Below are 23,383 nucleotides of genomic sequence, written 5' to 3'. Positions count from 1 at the left end.
AAATTACTAAATAATAGCTGTACACGTAAAAAATATTGCTATCGAGTTATGCAACTGGTAGCTTTTTTTGACGAAGCAGCTCCACTATATGTTATATAAATGACTAAATAATAGCCGTACACATACAAAATTTTGCTATCGAGTTATGCAACTGGTAGTTGCTTTTGACGAAGCAGCTCCACTATATATTATATAAATTACAAAATAATAGCGGTACACGTAAAAAAAATTGCAGCTGTCCGAGGAATGCTAAGTGGAGATGAACTCTGTCGATGCACTTCATCTTCAACATCATCAGAATCCGTGAGCCGTTGACGTGAGCGATGCTAATAACATGGAATGCTAACAACACAGCTAATGGTCACAGCTGCGACTGTCAAGTTGAGCAAGTTTTGGCAGAAACTGAATTTCCGTGTGATACAGTAGTAGCTAGCCAAAGGTCGGCAACCCAAAATGTTGGAAGAGCCATATTGGACCAAAAATACAGAAAACTAAACTGGAGCCGCAAAAAATTCAAAGCCTTATTTAAGTCTTATAATGAAGGCAACACATGATGTAAGTGTCTAAATTAGTTGTATTAGCCTATTATCAAAATGACTTTAAAGTCTTATATAAGTGTTATAATGAAGACAACACATGATATAAGTGTCTATATTAGTTATATTAGCTTACTATCAAAATGACTTTAAAAGTCTTATATACGGTAAGTGTTATAATGAAGTCAACACGTGTCTATATTAGCTATATTAGCCTACTATCAAAATTACTGTAAAAGTCTTATATAAGTGTTATAATGAAGGCAACACGTGATGTAAGTGGCTATATTAGCTATATTAGCCTACTATCAAAATGACTTTGGAAGTCTTATATAGGTGTTATATTGAAGACAACACATTATGTAAGTGTCTATATTAGCTATATTAGCCTACTATCAAAATGACTTTGGAAGTCTTATATATGTGTTATAATGAAGACAACACATTATGTAAGTGTCTATATTAGCTATATTAGCCTACTATCAAAATGACTTTGGAAGTCTTATAAAAGTGTTATAATGACGACAACACATGATGTAAGTGTTTATATTACCCTACTATCAAAATGACTTTAAAAGCCTTATATAAGTGTCATAATGAAGACAACACATGATGTAAGTGTCTATATTATCTATAGTAGCCTACTCTCAAAATGTGTCGTGCGTCAGGCTGACGCAAATCTTCTTTGACAGAAATGTTGAAATGTAATATTTATTCTACACATTTTTACAACATTGGCAAACATTAGTAAAACTTCTCAGAGGGTGAGATAACTCCTCCTGGTTTTAGAATGGCCAAAGGTTGGCACACAAACAATCAGAAATGCAACCAATATTACATACAGATAATGTGTCATGAAACATGTTAGTATAAAATAAATACACAGAGGACTTAAGTAAAGGAAATTAAATGAGCTCAAATATACCTACAAACGAGGCATAATGATGCAATATGTACATACAGCTAGCCTAAATAGCTTGATGGACAAAATGAGACAGAGAAGAAATGGCATAGAACACGTCTTTCTGTGGCAGCGGTGGAGAAAGTTGTACATGTAAACAAACTACGGTGAAATTAATAGGACAAAACGGCGCTCGCCAAATACTCTCATCAGTGTAGCATGTTCAATATAAACAGTGGGATTTCTAACAATTAGGAAGGTTTGTGTCATGTTTGTCCTTCTACAAAAATATATTTTTTCCCTAATTTTTTTACCATTTTCATACATTTTAGAAAAAGCTCCTGAGCATTGGCAGCTAACATTAGAAGTCCATCCCTGGTATGGTATTCAACGTCCCGTGATGCGTACAATCTTTGTTTGTCCAAATGATTGTGGGTCTCCAGTGTGTACAAACTGTATGGAACCATAACCCTCAATGCTAGCTCATGCGGCTAACAGCTTGCTGCTGACACAAAGTGTACAGTATGTGGAGTCATAAGGATCTCGTTACAAGTGGCGGTGGTACGTCATGAGCAAGCCAGTATGAGTAAAAGACAAACAATGTCGTCTTGATGGTAATCGAACATCCTTTTTAATCCCCGTTCAGGCCAAGATGCCTGAACAATCACTGCAGAAATGCAAACTGTTTTCTGGCATTCATAGCTGTCCCCGTTGTCTGTGCAATTAAAGGCTTTGAGCTGATGAGGTTTTATTGTCACCGCTCCAATGTGTTCTCTGCAGGATTTGATGTGGGAGATTACATATGATTATGCGGGCTACAACCAGTAAGCAACAACACTGCTCTAGGCTGTATTGATCCTGAGAGTGTGTATTAAAGCAGAAAAGACACAGTGTTTGTATGTGTTGTACTATTTAAACACTCATAATTATCATGAGGGTTTGAAGTCGGGCTGGGCGATATGGCTGAAAACTGCATCACCATGTAAGTGTTTTATAGAATCGAATAGAATAGAATAGAAAGTACTTTATTGATCCCTGGGGGAAATTCAGCACCACAGTTTGCTCACAATAGACAATAAACATTTAGGTATTTTTACATGTGAATAATATAAATACAGTCTATTATACATATACATACGTATGTCGACTTATGTTGGTCGATATCGATATTTATTGATATTTTTTATGACCTATGGTAGGGTTGTCCCGATACCAATATTGTGTTACTAGTACCTAAATGTATTTTAATTATTTTCGATACTTTTCTAAAAAAAAAAGGGGGACCACAAAAATGGCATTATTGGCTTTATTTTAGCAAAAAATCTTTGGGTACTTTAAACATATGTTTATTATTGCAATTTAGTCCTTAAATAAAATAGTGAACATACTAGACAACTTGTCTTTTAGTAGTAAGTAAACAAAGGCTACTAATTAGTCTGCTGACGTATGCAGTAACATATTGTGTCATTTATCTACTTATTATTTTGTCAACATTATGAGGGACAAACTGTAAAAAAATATTATTAATCCACTTGTTCATTTACTGTTAATATCTGTTTATTTTCTGTTTCAACATGTTCTATCTACACCTATGTTAAAATGTAATAATGACTTATTCTTCTGTTGTTCGATACTTTACATTAGTTTTGGATGATTCCACGAATATAGGTATCCATCCAATACCAAGTAGTTACAGGATCATACATTGGTCATATTGAAAGTCCTCATGTGTCCAGGGACATGTTTACTGAGTTTCTAAACATAATATGAATTTTAAAAAACGAAAAAATATTTTTTGATGCTAAAAAATATCAATGTTATCATAGTAGTATCAACTAGATATGCTCCTGTACTTGGTATCATTAACGTGGATGTCAGGTGTAGATCCACCCACGACGCCGGTGAACTATTGTATCCTCCTATGGTGTGTAGTGAAGCATGTTTAGCTAGTCCTCGTCCTGCAGTGATAATGATACTTGTAAGAAACTTACTTTATTTGTCGCCATGGAGGCCAGGATTAGTGATTTAGAAGTAGCTAAAACACTGCCGACTGCGTATGGATGTTAGCTGCTAGCTACAGTAGCTAGCCATGTCTTAAAGCACCTCTTCCTGAGGGCGTTTCAGTGTTAGAACTTCACCTTTGTCTTTAGTTTTTAGGCCAAAATGTGTCCATTCTCCCTTTTTATGTCTACACACTGTGGGGGACCAGTACTTTTTAGAGGTGGTATAGTACCGAATATGATTCATTAGTATTGCAGTACTATACTAGTACCGTTATACCATACAACCCTAACTTCTGGAAAATAAGGACCAGGAGAAAAAATTGTGAAATGTAAACATTTGTATTTCAAATGTAACTTTCCTCTGATTATAATCCCTCAGCTATCAAGGCAGAAAGCAAAGGAAATGTCAACACAAGCATGGAAAACATTCAATGTAAACTTCAGAATTGTGAAATCACATTGAACACTTAATACACTCTTAAAATGAAGGTGCCAAAATAAGGAATGTGTAATAAAGTGTAACAAAATAGTGCAAAGTGTGAAAATGTAAACCTAAAGAAATCTGAGAACTATTTTCTGCAGGTTTAGTGCCAGGAAGTTACGGCTGTACTCTAAAGGGTGGTATTACCGGACTTGGTGGGACGAGCAACTTTGTGTAATTTACAGACCACATTGGTCTTTAAAAAAACAAACAAACAAAAAAAAAAACTGCCATACTGTCGAGGTGACTTTTCCTGTTTTATCCACAATTTATTTACTCTCTGCAGCACATATTTTTTGTTTTTCTTCTGACTTCATGCAAGGAATCAACCGCGAGACGACAAGATGGCGCAACCAAACTTGATAGTTGATAGTAGAGATGTCAAAAAAGTAGATTTCCGAATGAATCGCGATTCTTATTTGTAACGATTTTTAATCAGAAAAAAAATAAAATAAAATTATTGTTATTCCCCCACAACCCCCCCCCCCCCCAAAATTGTGCTGTCCAAGCACTTTAGTAAATGTTTGGCTAACATTTTATTAAACAAAGCCTTTTTTCTTTTAGGTGATATATCACAGCTGTTATCTATTTTATGGAGGAATGTAGTTCATCATAGAACCGGCACCTAAAAGTATTGATTTTGAATCGAGAATCGTTTTGAATCGAGAATGGATTCTGAATGTGGTGCCCAAAGATTCACAGCCCTGGTTGACATAGTTACCTGACTGGTTGTTAACGTGTCACTCCCATTGATCCCTGATCACTTCCTGCCTTGCTCGGTTACCAGAGAGCCAGTGCCTTGGTTCATGCAACCAACTTGTTTCGCACTACCATCTTCTTCCAAAGAAGGAGAAGAAAAATTGAAGGCATTGATTGTGTCCATCACAATGTATTTATCTTGTGTCTTCAAAGCTAGAGCCAATTATTCATGTTTACATTGCTTCTCATGGAAAACCGCTTCACTTAACAAACTTTTCGATTTACGAACTTAACTGGTTCTTAAACATGGTTTGTAAATGGAAAAGTTTGTATTTTATGGAGGAATGTAGTTAATCATAGAACTGGTATCAACAGTGGTATTAAAAAAGTATTGATTTTGAATCGAATTGATTCTGAATCGAATCGTTACAACCCAGGAATCGAATCGAATCATGTGACGCACAAAGATTCAGAGCCCTGGTTGATACTGTTACCTGATTGGCTGTCAGAGTGTCACTCCCACTGATCAGTGATCACTTCATGTCTTGCTCAGATACCAGAGAGCCAGTGCCTTGGTTCATGCAACCAACCTTGTTTCGCACTACCATTTTCTTCCAAAGAAGAAGAAGAAGAAGAAAAAAATGTTTATGCATTATTGAAGGCATTGATTGTGTCCATCACAATGTATTTATCTTGTGTCTTCAAAGCTGGAGCCAATTATTCATGTTCACATTGCTTCTCATAGAAAACTGCTTCACTTAACAAACTTTTCGATTTACGAACCATGTTTAAGAACCAGTTAAGTTCGTAAATCAAAAAGTTTGTTAAGTGAGGCAGTTTTCCATGGGAAGCAATGTAAAGATGAATAATTGGCTACAGCTTTGAAGACACAACATAAATACATTGTGATGGACACAATCAATACCTTCAATAATGCGTAAACATTTTCTTCTTCTTCTTTGGAAGAAAATGGTAGTGCGAAACAAGGTTGGTTGCATGAACCAAGGCACTGGCTCTATGGTAACTGAGCAAGGCAGGAAGTGATCACTGATCAGTGGGAGTGACAGGCTGACATAGGGCTGGGCGATATGGCCTTTTATTCATATCTTGATATTTTGCCTTTGCCTTGAATGAACACTTGATGCATATAATCACAGCAGTATGATGATTCTATGTGTCTACATTAAAACATTCTTCTTCATACTGCATTAATATATGCTCATTTTAAACTTCCATGCAGAGAGGGAAATCACAACTAAGACAATTTACCAAAACTGTATTTATTAAACAGTTATTAAGCAGTGGCACAAACATTCATGTCATTTCCAAAACAGAAAGTGCAAGATTGTCAGACATTTTAAAACAAGCTATGAGACAAGTACACTTTTGTGAATGATGTCACTAAGATGACATATCAAAACAACACTAAATTAAAGTGCTCTTTTTGTACAGAACGCCACTACAATAGTTAAAAACAAATAAAGTGCACTTTTGTGCATGATGTCACACAAGATATTTCAATAACTGTCAAATAAAAATGAGCTGCATAATAGGAAACCAAATAATGTATGTCCTTCGCTATGTGGTAGGTTCCTGCGGACATTATCTCCTTCTGTTGTTGACTATTTTTTTCATACGGTGTTGATCTGGAAATGGTTGCTTGGGCATTTTGTGGGTGTGGCACCGGCCGGAGATGTTGACATGCGGAGTTTCAAACACTCTTCATTCTCTAGCGGGTGACTTTTCAAATGATGCTACACATTAGCAGTAATGCTACTTTTTGTACCAACGCTTTTGCCGCATACTTGACATATTACGGTTGTCTGTTCAACATCTTCCCGCTTGAAGCCAAACCACCGCCAAATGATGAACCCCGTGCTGTTTTTCTTGGGAATTAATTATTCTTCCTCCATTTGTTACCAGATTGGCACCTTCGTTCTCTCGTATTACCACTCGCACCACTCCGCTAGCATCACTTCTAACGTTATCCATGCCGCTACCTCTCTGCTCCGCGAGGGCGTATGACGTTGCACACGTGACAGTATGTGACGTATGTAAGACGGTGCGCTTGTTTTTTACCCCTCTGTGAGAAGGAGAGACAAGGAAGAGTGAGAAACACATGTAGTGTAATGCCCGCAGCTAAAAGCAACTGCGTGAGAACATATACTCAAATATCACGATATAGTCATTTTCTATATCACACACAGACAAACCCGCGATATATCGAGTATATTCGATATATCGCCCACCCCTACGCTCACAGCCAATCAGGTAACAGTATCAACCAGGGCTCTGAATCTTTGTGCGTCACATGGTTCGATTTGATTCCTGGGTTGTAACGATTCGATTCAGAATCAATTCTCGATTCAAAATCAATACTTTTTTAATACCACTGGGTGCCAGTTCTATGATTAACTACATTCCTCCATAAAATACAAACTTTTCCATTTACAAACCATGTTTAAGAATCAAATAAGTTCGTAAATTGAGGTTCTGCCGTTTGAGCCGCATGACTCTTACTGTGCTATGTGAATTGCACATTAATTGCGGCCATTCAAAGGCGCCATATTGCTATGTGACATTCATTCCGCCAATGTCACCGTGCATCCAGATATATCTGTGCATTATATAGGTCACAGTGGAGCTTATGGAGCTCAGACCTGATCACTCTCCGTTCATCCTAGCACTCAGCCTGCCTGTCCTCCGTGTACGGTCCTAACCCAGCAGACTGTGCATTAAAAGAAGCCTCTCATGGTCCTCCATCTTGACTGGTGGATAATCTATCCTTGAATGAATAGGAGCTCAATCAAAATTGAACATTATTATCCAACCTTTCGCCTCGATACTACCTTTTGATATCAAACATGGACAGAAAGCATTTAGTCAATCCTGTCCCTAAAGGTGCTCTAGGTCTGTGTGTTTGTTTTCCACAGTTCCAGCCAAAGTAATTGCAGCTCAGATGACATGTACACACAGGAAGAAAAAAAAACCCAGCAGAGCCCTCAAGCTTTTTGTTTATCTTAGATGAATATCTCGGGCGTTTTATGTGTATGCTTGTCTTATAGCAGTGCATCGAGTGTATTTTTGTACTAATGTTTATCTGCGTGTCTTCCTCTGGGATTCTGAGAGCAACTGACCCATAACGGTGTTGTGCTATTTATTTGTCAGCTTTTATTTACTTTGTTCAATAACTCAACTAGATACCTCAGTTGAGTTTTTGATCATAAAGTCCATTCACGCTATGTCATAGACCAGGCTGATATCAAACATTTATGGGGAAATACATTTTTTATCTCACATAATTGAATGGAAATCGGTTATTTCTGAATGTTCTAAACCCCTGTTGACCAATATCATGTAGTCAGGGATGGGTACTAAACTCTGTACTTTGATAGGCACCAACTGAATTCCATTGGTAGTAAACTCGGTACTTTTATAGGCACCAACTGAATTCCATCGGTAGTACCGGCTATTGATTCATGTCAAAGCAAACGGTGCCATATATATTAGCTATATTAGCCTACTATTAAAATGACTTTAAAAGTCTTATATAAGTGTTGTAATGAAGACAACACATGATGTAAGTGTCCATATTAGCTATATTAGCCTACTATCAAAATGACTTTAAAAGCCTTATTTAAGTCCTATAATGAAGGCAACACATAATGTAAGTGTTTATTTTAGCCTACTATCAAAATGACTTTAAAAGCCTTATTTAAGTCTTATAATGAAGGCAACACATGATATAAGTGTCTATATTAGCTATATTAGCCTACTATCAAAATGATTCTAAAAGTCTTATATAAGTGTTATGATGAAGGCAACACATGATGTGTCTATTTTAGCTATATTAGCCTACTATCAAAATGACTTTAAAAGTATTATATAAGTGTTATGATGAAGACAACACATGATATAAGTGTCTATATTAGCTATATTAGCCTACTATCAAAATGACTTTAAAAGTCTTATATAAGTGTTACAATGAAGGCAACACATGATGTGTTATGGGGAAAACAATTTTTTATATAGCATAATTGAATGGAAATAAGTTATTTCTCAATGTTCTAAACTCCTGTTGACCAGTATAATGTAGTCAGGGATGGGTACCAAACTCTGTACTTTTATAGGCACCGACTGAATTCCATCGGTAGTACCGGCTATTGATTCATGTCAAATCAAACGGTGCCATATATATTAGCTATTTTAGCCTACTATTAAAATGACTTTAAAAGTCTTATATAAGTGTTATAATGAAGACAACACATGATGTAAGTGTCCATAAAATTAGCCTACTATCAAAATTACTTTAAAAGCCTTATTTAAGTCTTAAAATGAAGGTAACACATGATATAAGTGTCTACATAAGCTATATTAGCCTACTATCAAAATTACTTTAAAAGTCTTATATAAGTGTTATGATGAAGGCAACACATGATGTAAGTGAAGTGTCTATATTAGCCAACTATCAAAATGACTTTAAAAGTCTTAAATAAGTATTAGCAACACATGATGTGTTATGGGGAAATACATTTTTTATATAGCATAATTGAATGGAAATCAGTTATTTTGATGTGAGCCGAGGATATCGTTGTGGCTTGTGCAGCCCTTTGAGACACTCGTGATTTGGGGCTATATAAGTAAACATTGATTGATTGATTGATTATTTCTGAATATTCTAAACTCCTGTTGACCAGTATAATGTAGTCAGGGATGGGTACCAAATTCGGTACTTTGATAGGCACCAACTGAATTCCATCGGTAGTACTTGCTATTGATTCACAGTAAATCAAACGGTGCCATATTTTGATACCTTTCTTGCACGGTTGCAGACTAAAGACAGCACTTAGGGGGGACTCTGCCAAACTCCCTCCAAGTAATGTTGATTGGATTTTTCATAAACATGCTACTACCAACTTTAGTACTATTTTGGATACCCTTCGAATTCCATCTGTACTTTTGGGACCGATTCACATAAAATAAACCTATTTTGATAACTTTGTTGCTCGTGACATCACATCGGGTTGCAGACTTGAAACCGTCTCAAACACTTTGTGGGCAAAAGAAGCAGAATTAGCCAGACTGCCTCTAATGTTGTAATTTCCCATGCCAACAAAGCAAGCATTTCTGATAAAGAGCACTTAAAATTAAGGCTCTACTTTAAAAAAAAGTAGTAGCTCAATGCTAATATATTTGCTACTGATTAGCATTAGAAATGTTACATGGCAATTTCCAACACAGAATCAGAATCAGAAGTACTTTATTGAATCCCAGAGGGGAAATTGAGATTTTCAACACAATATCATTCAAGATCAGACAAACATTAAAGGGAGACAGAAATAGGATCGCTGACGGGTCTGCCAACTTCCGGCGCCCCTTACAAAAAAAGGTGAGTAAAAAGGTACAGTTTACGCTGGGGAGGTGGGTGGGTGGGTGGTAGACTAAAAAAATATTCAGTCAAAGGCTGGACTCCAGGAAAGGGGTCCTTATTGAGGCTAGGGAAAAAACCTCATAGCCCTAGCACACATAAACATGTTACATAGAATCAACAAAACTTGCAACAGAGGGGAGGGAGTGGGAGCTACAGAAGCCGGCTGCTGCTGTATAAGCGCTAGGCAGCCATTCATCGCCCCTAAGTGGATCTAAATATACCGAAAATATTGTCTGATTACAAGAAAATTTGAAAGAGTATATGCATAAGAAGACAATGAACGTTTTTGAGCAAGTGTAGGCGTGAGGTGGGGGGTGTCGGGTAAAAAAGATCTCCAAATTTAGTAATGAAAACTACAATAAGTACAATACTTAAAGTATAAACACTTTGCCCTAAACTGTAAATAAGCACTTATGGCGTTTTTGCTCGAAAGGATTCTTCATTTATCAGTCCAAGCAACGTTTGTAAGTTTCAGGGTTTAACTGAAACAATTCGTACTTATTAAACCGTCCCATGTGTGATGTCAGTAGCAGTGTTTTCATGCATTTTTGTATGCATTATCGTAATATAATGAAGCCAGTGTTAGCTAATATGCTAACACATTTATGAGTGTCTATGTTAGTTGTATTAACTTACGATAGCATTCTTTTTGTATTGTTTAATTTTCACAAATTCCTCAGTAAATTCACCAAAACGTCACCGTGGAGTTATTGAGTCTGTTGAGCTGATTGGAGAGCTAGCGTTCGCAGCTGGTGGCTCCATGACGATGACTTCTGTTTTGTTTGATCCACCATTTTACTGCCGTGTTACAGACACCATTTGGAAACATTTAAGGTATGTTAGTAAATATTTACAGAATGTTTCTGTGTAAATAACTCATTTAACAACGTATATATCTGCGGCTTATAGTCCGGTGCGGCTAATATATGGAAACTATGTTTTTTCTTCTAAAATGTTGTGGGTGCGGCTTGTATCCCGGTGCGCTCTATAGTCTGGAGAATACTGTATATAAAACATTGATGGATGTAGAATAGAGGAAAAGAGCGGATCCAATTACCTCCATCGTTAGCTGACTTTTGCTGGCGTTTAGTTATGAGTTAGAATGCATTAAAAAAAACTGTGTTCTTGTCTCACAGAAGGCTCACAGAAGGATTGTGAATGATAAGCACCATTCCCAAAAAAGTGGCATTCCCTTTTAAGCATCTGCAGAGTACAGATTTTGCACCATAGACGATTTGATTCAGAGTCGATTCTCGATTCAAAATCAATACATTTTTAATAACACTGGGTGCCATTTCTATAATTAACTACATTCCTCTATAAAATAAATAAACAGCTAAGATACATTTCTATATTACTTAGAGGGGAACTGCACTTTTTGGGGGGGAATTTTGCCTATTGTTCACAATCCTTATGAAAGACATGATGACGAATACATTTTTTTTGATGCATTGTAAGTATTAAATAAACGTAAATAAAAGCGCCAACAATACTCTATTTACATTTCGTGATTTGCATATAAACCAAGTATTAGTGATATTATTTTTATAAGCGCTAACGCAGAGAATCTCTTTAGAGCAGCGCCGTGATCACTTCTTGTGAGCCGATGTTGACATCATGGAATGGGCTGCTGTTTCCTCACTTCTCTGCTCTCTGTAAGTTTATTGTAGCTCATAAATCATGCATCTCACCTGAAAAGTAGATGGCTGAGGATATAATCCGACAAGTTGGGACACTTTTACAGCCATGTAGGACCTGGAATTGGCGAGAAAAGCGCAAACATCCCAGCAGTCTGCATCCTAATGACAGCAGATATTGTACAGTAAGAGATGTTTTATTATGTTTATTGGCTCTCATAAAGTATGCAGTGATTAATAATCAGTGATGACGAGAAAAATAATCAAACATGATGCTTTTTTTAAATGAATGCGCCGCATATGTTTAAAATGATCAAAATATGTAAATATTAAATGTTATTAGAAATGTGCCTGTTAGTTACTACATTACATATATACTTACATCATCTATATATTACATGTTATTATTGAAGTTACTACATTACATATATACTTACATCATGTATATATTATATGTTATTATGAATGTTCCTACATTACATATATACTTACATCATGTATATATTACATGTTATTATGAATGTTACTACATGACATATATACTTACATCATGTATATATTACATGTTATTATTAAAGTTACTACATTACATATATACTTACATCATGTACAGTTGTGCTCATAATACATACCCGGGGAGAATTTATGATTTCTTGGCCATTCTTTAGAGAAAATGAATGATAGCACAACAACCTTTCTTCCACTCATGCTTAATGGTTGGGTGAAGCTATTTATTGGCAAACAACTGTGTTTACTCTTTTCAAATCAAAATGACAAAAGAAAGTACCCATCTCGAACAATTTTCCTGGCAGTTGTGGCTGAAATCTTTTCTGGTCTACCTGACCGTGGTTTGGTTTCAACAGAATCCCTCATTTTCCACTTCTTAATCAGCGTTTGAACATTGCTGATTGGCATTCTCAATTATTTGGGTATCTTTTTATACCCCTTTCTTTCTCGCAGATACTTTGACCATTATTTTGCCTTCCCCATGAGTCAGAATCCAGAAACATCTGTGCAGCACTGGATGAAAGATGCAATGGTCTGTCAGAAGCCCAGAAACTCACAGACCTTTTATACACACACTAATTACAAACAAACAGGTCACAGGTGATGATTGGAACCTTGATTAGCCATTCAAACCTGTTTGTGTCAACTTCTGTGCATGTTATCAGATCAAAGTCACTAGGGTATGTACACTTTTGATCAGGGCCATTTGGGTACTTTCTTTTGTCATTTTGATTTAAAAAGAGTAAACAGTTGTTTACCAATAAATAGCTTCACATAACCATTAAGCATGAGTGGAAGAAAGGTTTTTGTGTTATCATTCATATTCTCTGAAGAATGGCCAAGAAATCATAAATTATCCCAGGGTATGTAAACTTATGAGCACAATTGTATATTACATGTTATTATGAATGTTCCTACATTACATATATACTTACATCATATATACATTACATGTTATTATGAATGTTACTACATTACATGTATACTTACATCATGTATATATTAAATGTTGTTATGAATGTTACTACATTACATATATACTTACATCATATATACATTACATGTTATTATGAATGTTACTACATTACATGTATACTTACATCATGTATATATTAAATGTTGTTATGAATGTTACTACATTACATATATACTTACATCATGTATATATTACATGTTATTATGAATGTTACTACATTACTTATACTTACATGTTATTATGAATGTTACTATGTGTCATATATACTTACATGTTATTATGAATGTTACTATGTGTCATATATACTTACATGTTATTATGAATGTTACTACATTACATATATACTTACATCATGTATATATTGCATGTTATTATTAAAGTTACTACATTACATATATACTTACGTCATGTATATATTACATGTTATTATGAATTTTACTACATTATATATATAGTTACATGTATATATTACATTTTATTATGAATGTTACTACATTACATATATACTTACATCATGTATATATTGCATATTATTATGAATGTTCCTACATTACATATATACTTACATCATGTATATATTACACTTTATTATAAATGTTACTACATTACATATATACTTACATCATGTTTATAAAACCCCAATAGAGGTGTTTGGATGTTTTTTTAGGGGCTCTATAGGCAGAATTGAACGGCTGCATTGTAAGCAGACTTTTGATTGCATCTATTTAATATTTAGAATGCATTAAAAAATACATCCGTCGTCATGTCTTTCATAATGATTGTGAACCATAGGCAAAAAAAAAAAAAAAAGTGCAGTCCCCTTTTAAGAAACTTTATTTATTTTTATCGATTTTTTAATTTTTTTACTCGATTAAAAATCGTTACAAATAAGAATACCAATTAATTTGTAAATCGATTTTTTTTGACACCCTCACTCATGACAGCGCAGCATACTTTAAAGTCCATGTAAGGCAGCCTTGCTCAGCTGTCTGTGTGGGACTTGTTAGACTTGTCACACTTCGGCTTTTATCTTTGAAACAATTTGAACAGGTCATGTAGGCTTTTATCTCATCAAGTCTGGACTACTGTAACGCACTTGACACTGGAATAAGTCCAAATACATGGTCACGCTTAGTGAGTCCAGAACTCTGTGGCACGACTTTTTAACAGGAACCTAAAAAAGAGAGCGCATCACCCCGATTCTCACTTATCTGTTCGTTTTAGAATTGATTTGAAAATTAGTTTTTAAAAATTTGAATGGACCAGACCCAAAGTACATCACGGACCTCATCCAAATGTATGCTCCAGATGGCACGTTGAGGTCCGAGGGCCAGGTCTAATTTGTGGGGCCTAAAACAAGGCTTAAAACTAGGGGGTAGGGCCTTTTCTGTTGTTGGCACTTAACTTTGGAATGTTCTGTCCCCTCATGTCAGAATGGCCCCCAATGTTTGAAGTCTCGTCTTAAAACCCACTTTTATTCTCTGGCTTTTAAATAGACGTGAGTCTTGTGGTCATTTTAGTGTTTTATTATTTTATATTGATTTGTTTTTTATTGTTTTATTTTATTGATGTCTTTTATTATGTTATTCTATTGTTATTATTATTTGTTTGTTTATTGTTTACTTTTATTGTTTACTTTTTTTTTTGCAACACTCTGGAGACAGTTTTGTTGTGCTAAAGAAATAAAGGGGATTGGATTGGATTGGTCACACTGTCCTCGGGTTGTACAGTATACCGGTACTAGTATTGTATCGCGGTACAGATGAATCAAAAACGGTACTATACTCTGTTTGAAAAGTACCGGTTCCCCTTTTTTTTGTCAAGTCATGACATTGCTGGTTTTACAAGCAGAGGAGCATGTTCGGCAGCACACACACACACGGAGTACTTACAAGCAGACACAGGGTGTAGACAGAAAAGGGAGAATAGATGCATTTTTGTCTAAAAAGTAAAGATAAAGATCAAGTTATAACACTGAAACGCCCTCAGGAAGAGGTGCTTTAAGACATGGCTAGCTAGCTAGCAGCTAACATCCATCAGTCGGCAGTGTTTTAGCTACTTCTAAATCACTAATCCTGGCCTCCATGGTGACAAATAAAGTAAGTTTCTTACAAGTATCATCCCTGCAGGACGAGGAATAGCTAAACATGCTTCACTACACACCCTAGGAGGATACAATAGTTGACTGGCGTCCCCACTAACAAAAGCTAGCGCGCCTGAAAGTAAACAAATGCCATGGGTGGATCTACACCTGACATCCACTGTATTGATACCAAGTACAATCTAGTCGATACTACTATGATTACATCGATATTTTTGTTATATTATCGTCACAAAATCTTTTTTCCTTTTTTTAAAATTCAGATTATGTTTATAAACTCAGTAAATATGCCCCCGGACACATGAGGACTTTGAATATGACCGATGTAAGATCCTGTAACTACTTGGTATCGGATTGATACCCAAATGTTTGTTATCATCCATAACTAATGAAAAGTATCAAACAACAGAAGAATAAGTGATTATTACATTTTAACAGAAGTGTAGATAGAAGGTGTTAATAAAGAAAGTAAGCAGATAATAACAGTAAATGAATAAGTAAATTGATTATTAATTTTCTACCACTTGTCCTTAATAATGTTGACAAAATAATAGGTAGATAAATGACACAATATGTTACTGAATACGTCAGCAGACTAATTAGGAGCCTTTGTTTGTTTACTTACTAATAAAAGACAAGTTGTCTAGTATGTTCACTATTTTATGTAAGGATTAAATTACAATAATAAACATATGTTTAATGTACCCTAAGATCTTTCGTTCAAATAAAGACAATAATGCAATTTTTTTGTGATCCCTTTTATTTAGAAAAGTATCAAAAATACATTTTGTATATATTGGTATCGGGACAATCCTACACTGTACTGTTCTGTACTCGGCATCAATATTAATGTTCCGCTATTACAGCATTGGTTCTGTGTTTCTTCATTTTGCAATACTTAGAGTGTATTTACTGTGAAACACTGTACCCAAGAAGCTCCTTCAAGGGTATGGCGTAACGTCCATTGAACAATTGCTTCCTTCCACTAAATACCAAGCATTTCTCCTGTCATAAGATGGCTGTCAGACATATTGGTCTCACTACCAGGTGTGCTCGCTAACTTTGTCCTGCCTTCAGGCTCAAAACAAAGCTCCTGCAAACTAAATCTTATCTCCAACTGCTGCTTAAGGGCTGCGGGTTGGACTGATCTCAGGATTAACCCCTGTCCTCGCCCTCGCTCCGTCCCACCTCACTGTGCTGTGCCTGGAAAGAAAACACTGGTTGTTAGTAAGGAATGTGTAAAGTCTCGCCCATTATCATAACTGGGAATGATTACATGACACACCGTAATGTCCCTCTGACCAGTACACCACAGGAAAGTTCATTTGAAAGGATTTGTGGGAAGACTGAATCGAGGGAAATGAAAGCCTTGCCCAAACGGGGATTGAGGAATGAGGCGCAGGAGGACTGGAGAGGGAGCGATAGCGGCAGAACGCAGGGCCTAAAACGTGAGACGTGGAGCGAGGCTGCTTTTATGTTCTGTCCTTCATGAATAGGCAGCATATTTCTGCGGAACATTCCATCCTCTGAGCTCATGTCACCAAAGATTCAGCAGTGCTCTTTTCTTCCACCACTGTATGATTATTTGTTGTCTTCTCCACTCCATAGTCCTCCTGGTGTCCAGATTTACAGTCATTTGGGTAGTGAAATATAAATACTCTCCTAGGGTCCAAGTAGGGCTGAAAACTGGATCACTATATTAGGCCCCGTTTACACTGCACATCAAGTGATACAGATCAGATTTTTGTTGCCAGTCTAACCCAGGGGTGTCAAACTTGTTTTCATTGAGGGCCACAATGAAGTTATGATTGCCCTCAGAGGGCGGGTTTAACAATGAGTAATATATGAATACACATATATACAGTCGTGGTCAAAAGTTTACATACACTTGTAAAGATTTATATTTATATTTGTTTCTACAACTGTTATTTTTTTATGATAGAGTGATTCGAGCACATACTTGTTGGTCACAAAAAAATTCATGAAATTTGGTTCTTTAATAAATTTATTATGGGTGTACTGAAAAGGTGACCAAATCTGCTGCATCAAAACAATGTTAACAATACAGCAATGTTAATATTTGGTTACATGTGCCTTGGCAAGTTTCACTGCAATAAGGTGCTTTTGGTAGCCATCCACAAGCTTCTGGTTGAATTTTTGACCACTCCTCTTGACAAAATTGATGCAGTTCAGCTAAATGTGTTGGTTTTCTGACATGGACTTTGTTTCTTCAGCATTGTCCACACGTTTAAGTCGGAACATTGGGAAGGCCATTCTAAAACCTTAATTCTAGCCTGATTTAGCCATTCCTTGACCACTTTTGACATGTGTTTGGGGTCATTGTCCTGTTGGAACACCCATCTCAGGCCATAAGACTCTTGAACGCATTAAAATAATCCCCTCAATTCCCCCCAAAAATGGATTAACTCGCTGGAATATAAAGACAGTATAACATACATACATAAACGTGGATGCATATGCAAAAGTGCAATATATTTATCTGTACAGTAATCTATTTATTTATGTCTGCACCTTATTGCTCTTTTATCCTGCACTACCATGAGCTAATGCAATGAAATGTTGTTCTTATCTGTACTGTAAAGGAAGGAAAAGGAAGTCTAAGTCTAAGTCGAACTGCGCCCAAGAGCCAACCTCCGAGCTGATGATTTTAGGTTGTCTTGAAGAATTTGGAGGTAATCCTTCTTTTTCATTGTCCCATTTACTCAGTTCCAGCTGCCAGTTCCATTGGCAGCAAAACAGGCCCAGAGCATAATACTACCACCACCATGCTTGACGGTAAGAATGGTGTTCGTGGGATTAAAAGCCTCACCTTTTCTCCTCCAAACATATTGCTGGGTATTGTCGCCAAACAGCTCAATTTTTGTTTCATCTGACATCACATGGAAAAAGATAAGACCTTCTGGAGGAAAGTTCTGTGACATTATGTTCTTTACAAGTGTACAGAGGTGGGTAGAGTAGCCAGAAATTGTACTCAAGTAAGAGTACTGTTACTTTAGAGATTTATTACTCAAGTAAAAGTAAGGAGTAGTCACCCAAATATTTACTTGAGTAAAAGTAAAAAGTATGTTATGAAAAAACTACTCAAGTACTGAGTAACTGATGAGTAACCTGTTCGTTTAATGATGACGGCAACAAATAATGCACACAAACATAAAAATAGCAATGAGCAAATTCAGAGCCAGGAATATCTCTTAAGCAACTAAAACAATAATATATATTAAATATTAATACATTAAAATTAAAAAAAACTAAGGTAAATTGAGCCACAATAACTTAACAGCATCATAGGCTCAGTAGGCATTCATTAATTGATTGATTGAAGCTTGTATTAGTAGATTGCACAGTACAGTACATATTCTGTACAATTGACCACTAAATGGTAACACCCCAATAAGTTTTTCAACTTGTTTAAGTCGGGGTCCAAGTGTGACGGTCATGTGACTGCCTGGCTCTGTTTGATTGGTCCAACGTCACCAGTGACTGCATCTGATTGGTGAAACGGAGTCAAACGTCACCAGTGACTGCATCTGATTGGTTAAACGCAGGCATGCATAGATCCTACTTTGAAGGTCTGTCTGACAAACCAAAACAAACAAAGCTTGCATTAACAGACCGATAAAAATCAGTAGCGAGTAGCGAGCTAAATGTAGATAAATGGAGCGGAGTAAAAGTAGCGTTTTTCTCTATAAATATACTCAAGTAAAAGTATGTTGCATTAAAACTACTCTTAGAAGTACAATTCATCCCAAAAGTTACTCAAGTAGATGTAACGGAGTAAATGTAGCGCACCTCTGCAAGTGTATGTAAACTTTTGACCGACCACAACTGTATATACAGTATAGGCCAAAAGTTTGGACACACCTTCTCATTTCAATGTGTTTTCTTTATTTTCATGACTACTTACATTATAGATTGTCACTGAAGGCATCAAAACTATGACACCTTTGAAGTGAAAACCATTTCAAGACTATTGATTTGGTCCCCAGGTCTTGAGTTTGACATCTGTGGTCTAAATGCTCCTAAGTGCTTTAAATCTGGTCTTTTGGCATCAGATTCAGGCCTCATCAGGAAGTAGTCCTGAATCCGATTTATCTTTTGTGCTAATGTTGTTGTTATTGTGGACTCAGCAGCCACTACAGAGAGAGTCTGTGGTTATGAACACACTTTCTACATGATGGCTTCACAATATGCACTAAGGGCTCATTGATATTGCATTTGTGTTTGGTCAAATGTGGGCCACGTCGCTAACGTATGCATTTCTTGTTTAAGGGCACACCCGTTGGCTTCCTGGATACTACAGTGGATGCTAGTTCCTGAGAAGACCTGTGTGATTCCCACTGTGGTGAGTGTACGCATCCACACCCAGCTGCTCAAACATGCCCTCGCACACAAACCTTGTCACCCAATTGTTACACTTGCAAATATCAACAGGAGTGTGTGGGTGGGAAGCAACCACACACACACACACACACACACACACACACACACACACACACACACACACACACACACATGCATGTTCACACACACACACACACACACACACACACACACACACACACACACACACACACACACACACACACATATAAGTTGTATTGTTAATTATTAATTATTTGAAATCAGACTCATGGCCGTGCCAGCAATCGGAGGGTTGCTGGTTACTGGGGTTCAATCCCCACCTTCTACCATCCTAGTCACGTCCGTTGTGTCCTTGGGCAAGACACTTCACCCTTTGCTCCTGATGGCTGCTGGTTAGCGCCTTGCATGGCAGCTCCCGCCATCAGTGTGTGAATGTGTGTGTGAATGGGTAAATGTGGAAATACTGTCAAAGCGCTTTGAGTACCTTGAAGGTAGAAAAGCGCTATACAAGTATGACCCATTTATCATTATTTATTATCATTTGAGTTTTTGTAGTTTTTTTATTAAAAACATTTGTTAAAATTTTTAATGATTTTTTAATTTTATTTCTTATTTATTTTTTGAAGTTTCTAACACAAATGTTTCCTCAATATGTACCTTATACTCATTCATGCTAAATTACAATAAAGCCAAAAACATATATATATATTTTTTCCAATTTGTATTTTTTCATTTTTTTTATAACTGAGATTTCTAACATAAGCATTTTCTCATTAATAACCTCTTATTTGTTCATGCTAAATAACAGTAAAGCCAATTGCATTACTTTTTTTTTTCTTTTTGTAATTTTTTTATTTTACAATTTTTATTTTTAACTGTTTTATAAGTGAGCTTTCTAACACAAGTGGTTCCTTATTAATTACCTCATACTCATTGATGCCAAATTACAGTGAAGCCAAACACATTATTATTTCTTTTTTTTAAATGTGTTTTACAAAATTTTGTTTTGGTTTGTTTTACTGTTTTTGTTATTCTATTTCTCTTTTTTTAGTTTTCTAACCCAAGTGTTTCCTCATTACTTACCTCATACTCATAGATGCCAAATTACAGTAAATCCAAACGCATGATTTATTTATTTTTTTGTTTTGTTTTATCCATCCATCTATCCATTTTCTACTGCTTATTCCCTTCGGGGTCGCGGGGGGCGTTGGAGCCTATCTCAGCTACAATCGAGCGGAAGGCGGTGTACACCCTGGACAAGTCGCCACCTCATCACAGGACCAACACAGATAGACAGACAACATTCAGACTCACATTCACGCACTAGGGCCAATTTAGTGTTGCCAATCAGCCTATCCCCAGGTGCATGTCTTTGGAAGTGGGAGGAAGCCGGAGTGCCCGGAGGGAACCCACGCAGTCACGGGGAGAACATGCAAACTCCACACAGAAAGATCCCGAGCCCGGGATTGAACTCAGGACTACTCAGGACCTTCGTATTGTGATGCAGACGCACTAACCCCTCTTCCACCGTGCTGCCCTGCTTTGTTTTATTGTATTCTTTATTTTTTTTAGGTTTCTAACACAAGTGTTTCCTCATTAATTACCTCATACTCGTTGATACCAAATTACAGTAAAGCCAAACGCATTATTTATTTATTTTTTTGTTTTTTTTAATTTTGTATTTAAATTTGTTTTAGGTTTCTAACACAAGTGTTTACTCATTAATTACCTCATACTCATTCATGCCAAATTACAGTAAAGTCAAACGCATGATTTATTATTGCTTTTTTGCTAGATTTCTTTAAAAAAAAAAGTGTTTCATTTTATTTTTATTTGCAGCTGAGAAAGGCTCCAGCGACCCCGAAAGGGACAAGCGTTATAAAATGGATGGATGGATGGATGGATTTTTTTTGTTTGTTTCTAACACAAGTGTTTCCTCATTAATTACCTCATACTCATAGATGCCAAATTCCAGTAAATCCAAACACATTATTTATTTATTTTTCTGTTTTGTTTTATTTATTTATTTTTAGGTTTCTACAAGTGTTTCCTCATTAATTACCTCATACTCATAGATGCCAAATTACAGTAAAGCCAAACACATTATTTATTATTATTTTTTTGTTTGTTTTTTATTCTATCTTTTGTTGCGTAAATTGTTTTTATTTTATTGTTTTTTTTTTAGGTTTCTAACCCAAGTGTTTCCTCATTAATGACCTCATATTCATAGATGCCAAATTACAGTAAAGCCAAACACATTACTTATTTATTTTTTATTATTTCTTTTGTTTCGTAATTTTTTTTTATTTTATTGTATTTTTTTTTTTAGGTTCCTAACCCAAGTGTTTCCACATTAATTACCTCATACTCATTAATGCCAAATTACAGTAAAGCCAAACGCATTATTTATTATTTTTTTGTTTTGTTTTATTTTTTTTTAGGTTTTTAACCCAAGTGTTTCCTCATTAATTACCTCATACTCATTGATGCCAAAATACAGTAAAGCCAAACGCATTGCATCACAGAAATGACGGCGCCACCATTGCATGTTCAATTCTGACACATGGAAATGGGGAAACATGACAGATTTCCTGTCATCCACTGTTTGCCTTTTGCTCCACTGAGACGCCAGCATTTAGCTCATAAACAAGAATGCATGCTTACGTACTGGATTTCTAATACAACTCCCCTCTTCTCACATAGACACAAAAAACACTTTCTTTCCCATATTTCCTCCTCCCTTTTGTTCTCTAATATATAAATGAATAATATGTATGTTTTTCAAAATAAAATGTCAATAAAAGTAAAGTGCAAATGAAAATACAGCTTCACCACCTTCGTCATAATTTTTGAACTTAAGAAGGACCTCATGAAAATCGATTAAAAATATGTTTAGATACAATTCTGCAGCGCTAAAATATAGTTAACTAATATATAAATGAATAATAATAATATGTTTGTTTCTTAAATAAAATGTCAATAAAAGTAAAGTGCAAATGAAAATACAGCTTCATCACTTTAGTAATAATTTTTGAGCTTAAGAAGGAACTCATGAAAATTTAGTAAAAATACATTTAGATACAATTACCGAGTGCTAAAATATAGTTAACTAATACCCCGCCTTCCGCCCGATTGTAGCTGAGATAGGCTCCAGCGCCCCCCCGCCACCCTAAAGGGAATAAGCGGTAGAAAATGGATGGATGGATGGAATATATAAATTAATAATAATAATATGTATGTTTCTTAAATAAAATGTCAATAAAAGTAAAGTGCAAATTAAAATACAGCTTCATCACTTTAGTCATACTTTTTGCGCTTAAGAAGGAACTCATGAAAATTGAGTAAAAATACATTTAGTTACAATTACCGAGTGCTAAAATATAGTTAACTAATATATAAATGAATAATAATAATATGTATGTTTCTTAAATAAAATGTGTATTAAAGTTAAATGCAAATGAAAATACAGCTTCATAATTTTTGCACCTAAGAAACTTCTCTATGACTTGAGCTTCAGTTTGTTTGAGATTGTCACTACTGCCACGGGTGGTGGAAAAGTGTATTACAATGGAGTACCGCTGCGGCCGATACGGAGAAACTATATTTTTGCTAGAGGGCGCTCACTTCACAAAATGGTGAAGAATCCCTGACTTGCATTTTTTTATATGTGAAAACAACAGAGGTATGATGAAAATATTTAATACGTCTGTGCACCTTGGATTACAGAC

General features: G+C 35.8%; 1 protein-coding gene across 2 annotated transcripts in view; it reads left to right on the top strand.

Moving 5' to 3' along the window:
- Positions 1 to 23,383, top strand: part of atosb (atos homolog b) — a 76,074-nt gene that overhangs the window by 9,785 nt on the left and 42,906 nt on the right. For both annotated transcript variants that reach the window (XM_061981815.1, XM_061981816.1), the window contains exon 2: positions 19,563 to 19,635. The gene's annotated coding sequence lies outside the window, so the exon portion shown is untranslated. The remainder of the gene's footprint in view (positions 1 to 19,562; positions 19,636 to 23,383) is intronic.

This window comes from Nerophis lumbriciformis, linkage group LG24 (genome assembly GCF_033978685.3).
Source record: "Nerophis lumbriciformis linkage group LG24, RoL_Nlum_v2.1, whole genome shotgun sequence".
Lineage (NCBI taxonomy): Eukaryota > Metazoa > Chordata > Actinopteri > Syngnathiformes > Syngnathidae > Nerophis > Nerophis lumbriciformis.
The sequence above is the reverse complement of the archived record's forward strand: the minus strand, read 5'-3'. Positions and strand labels throughout refer to the sequence as shown.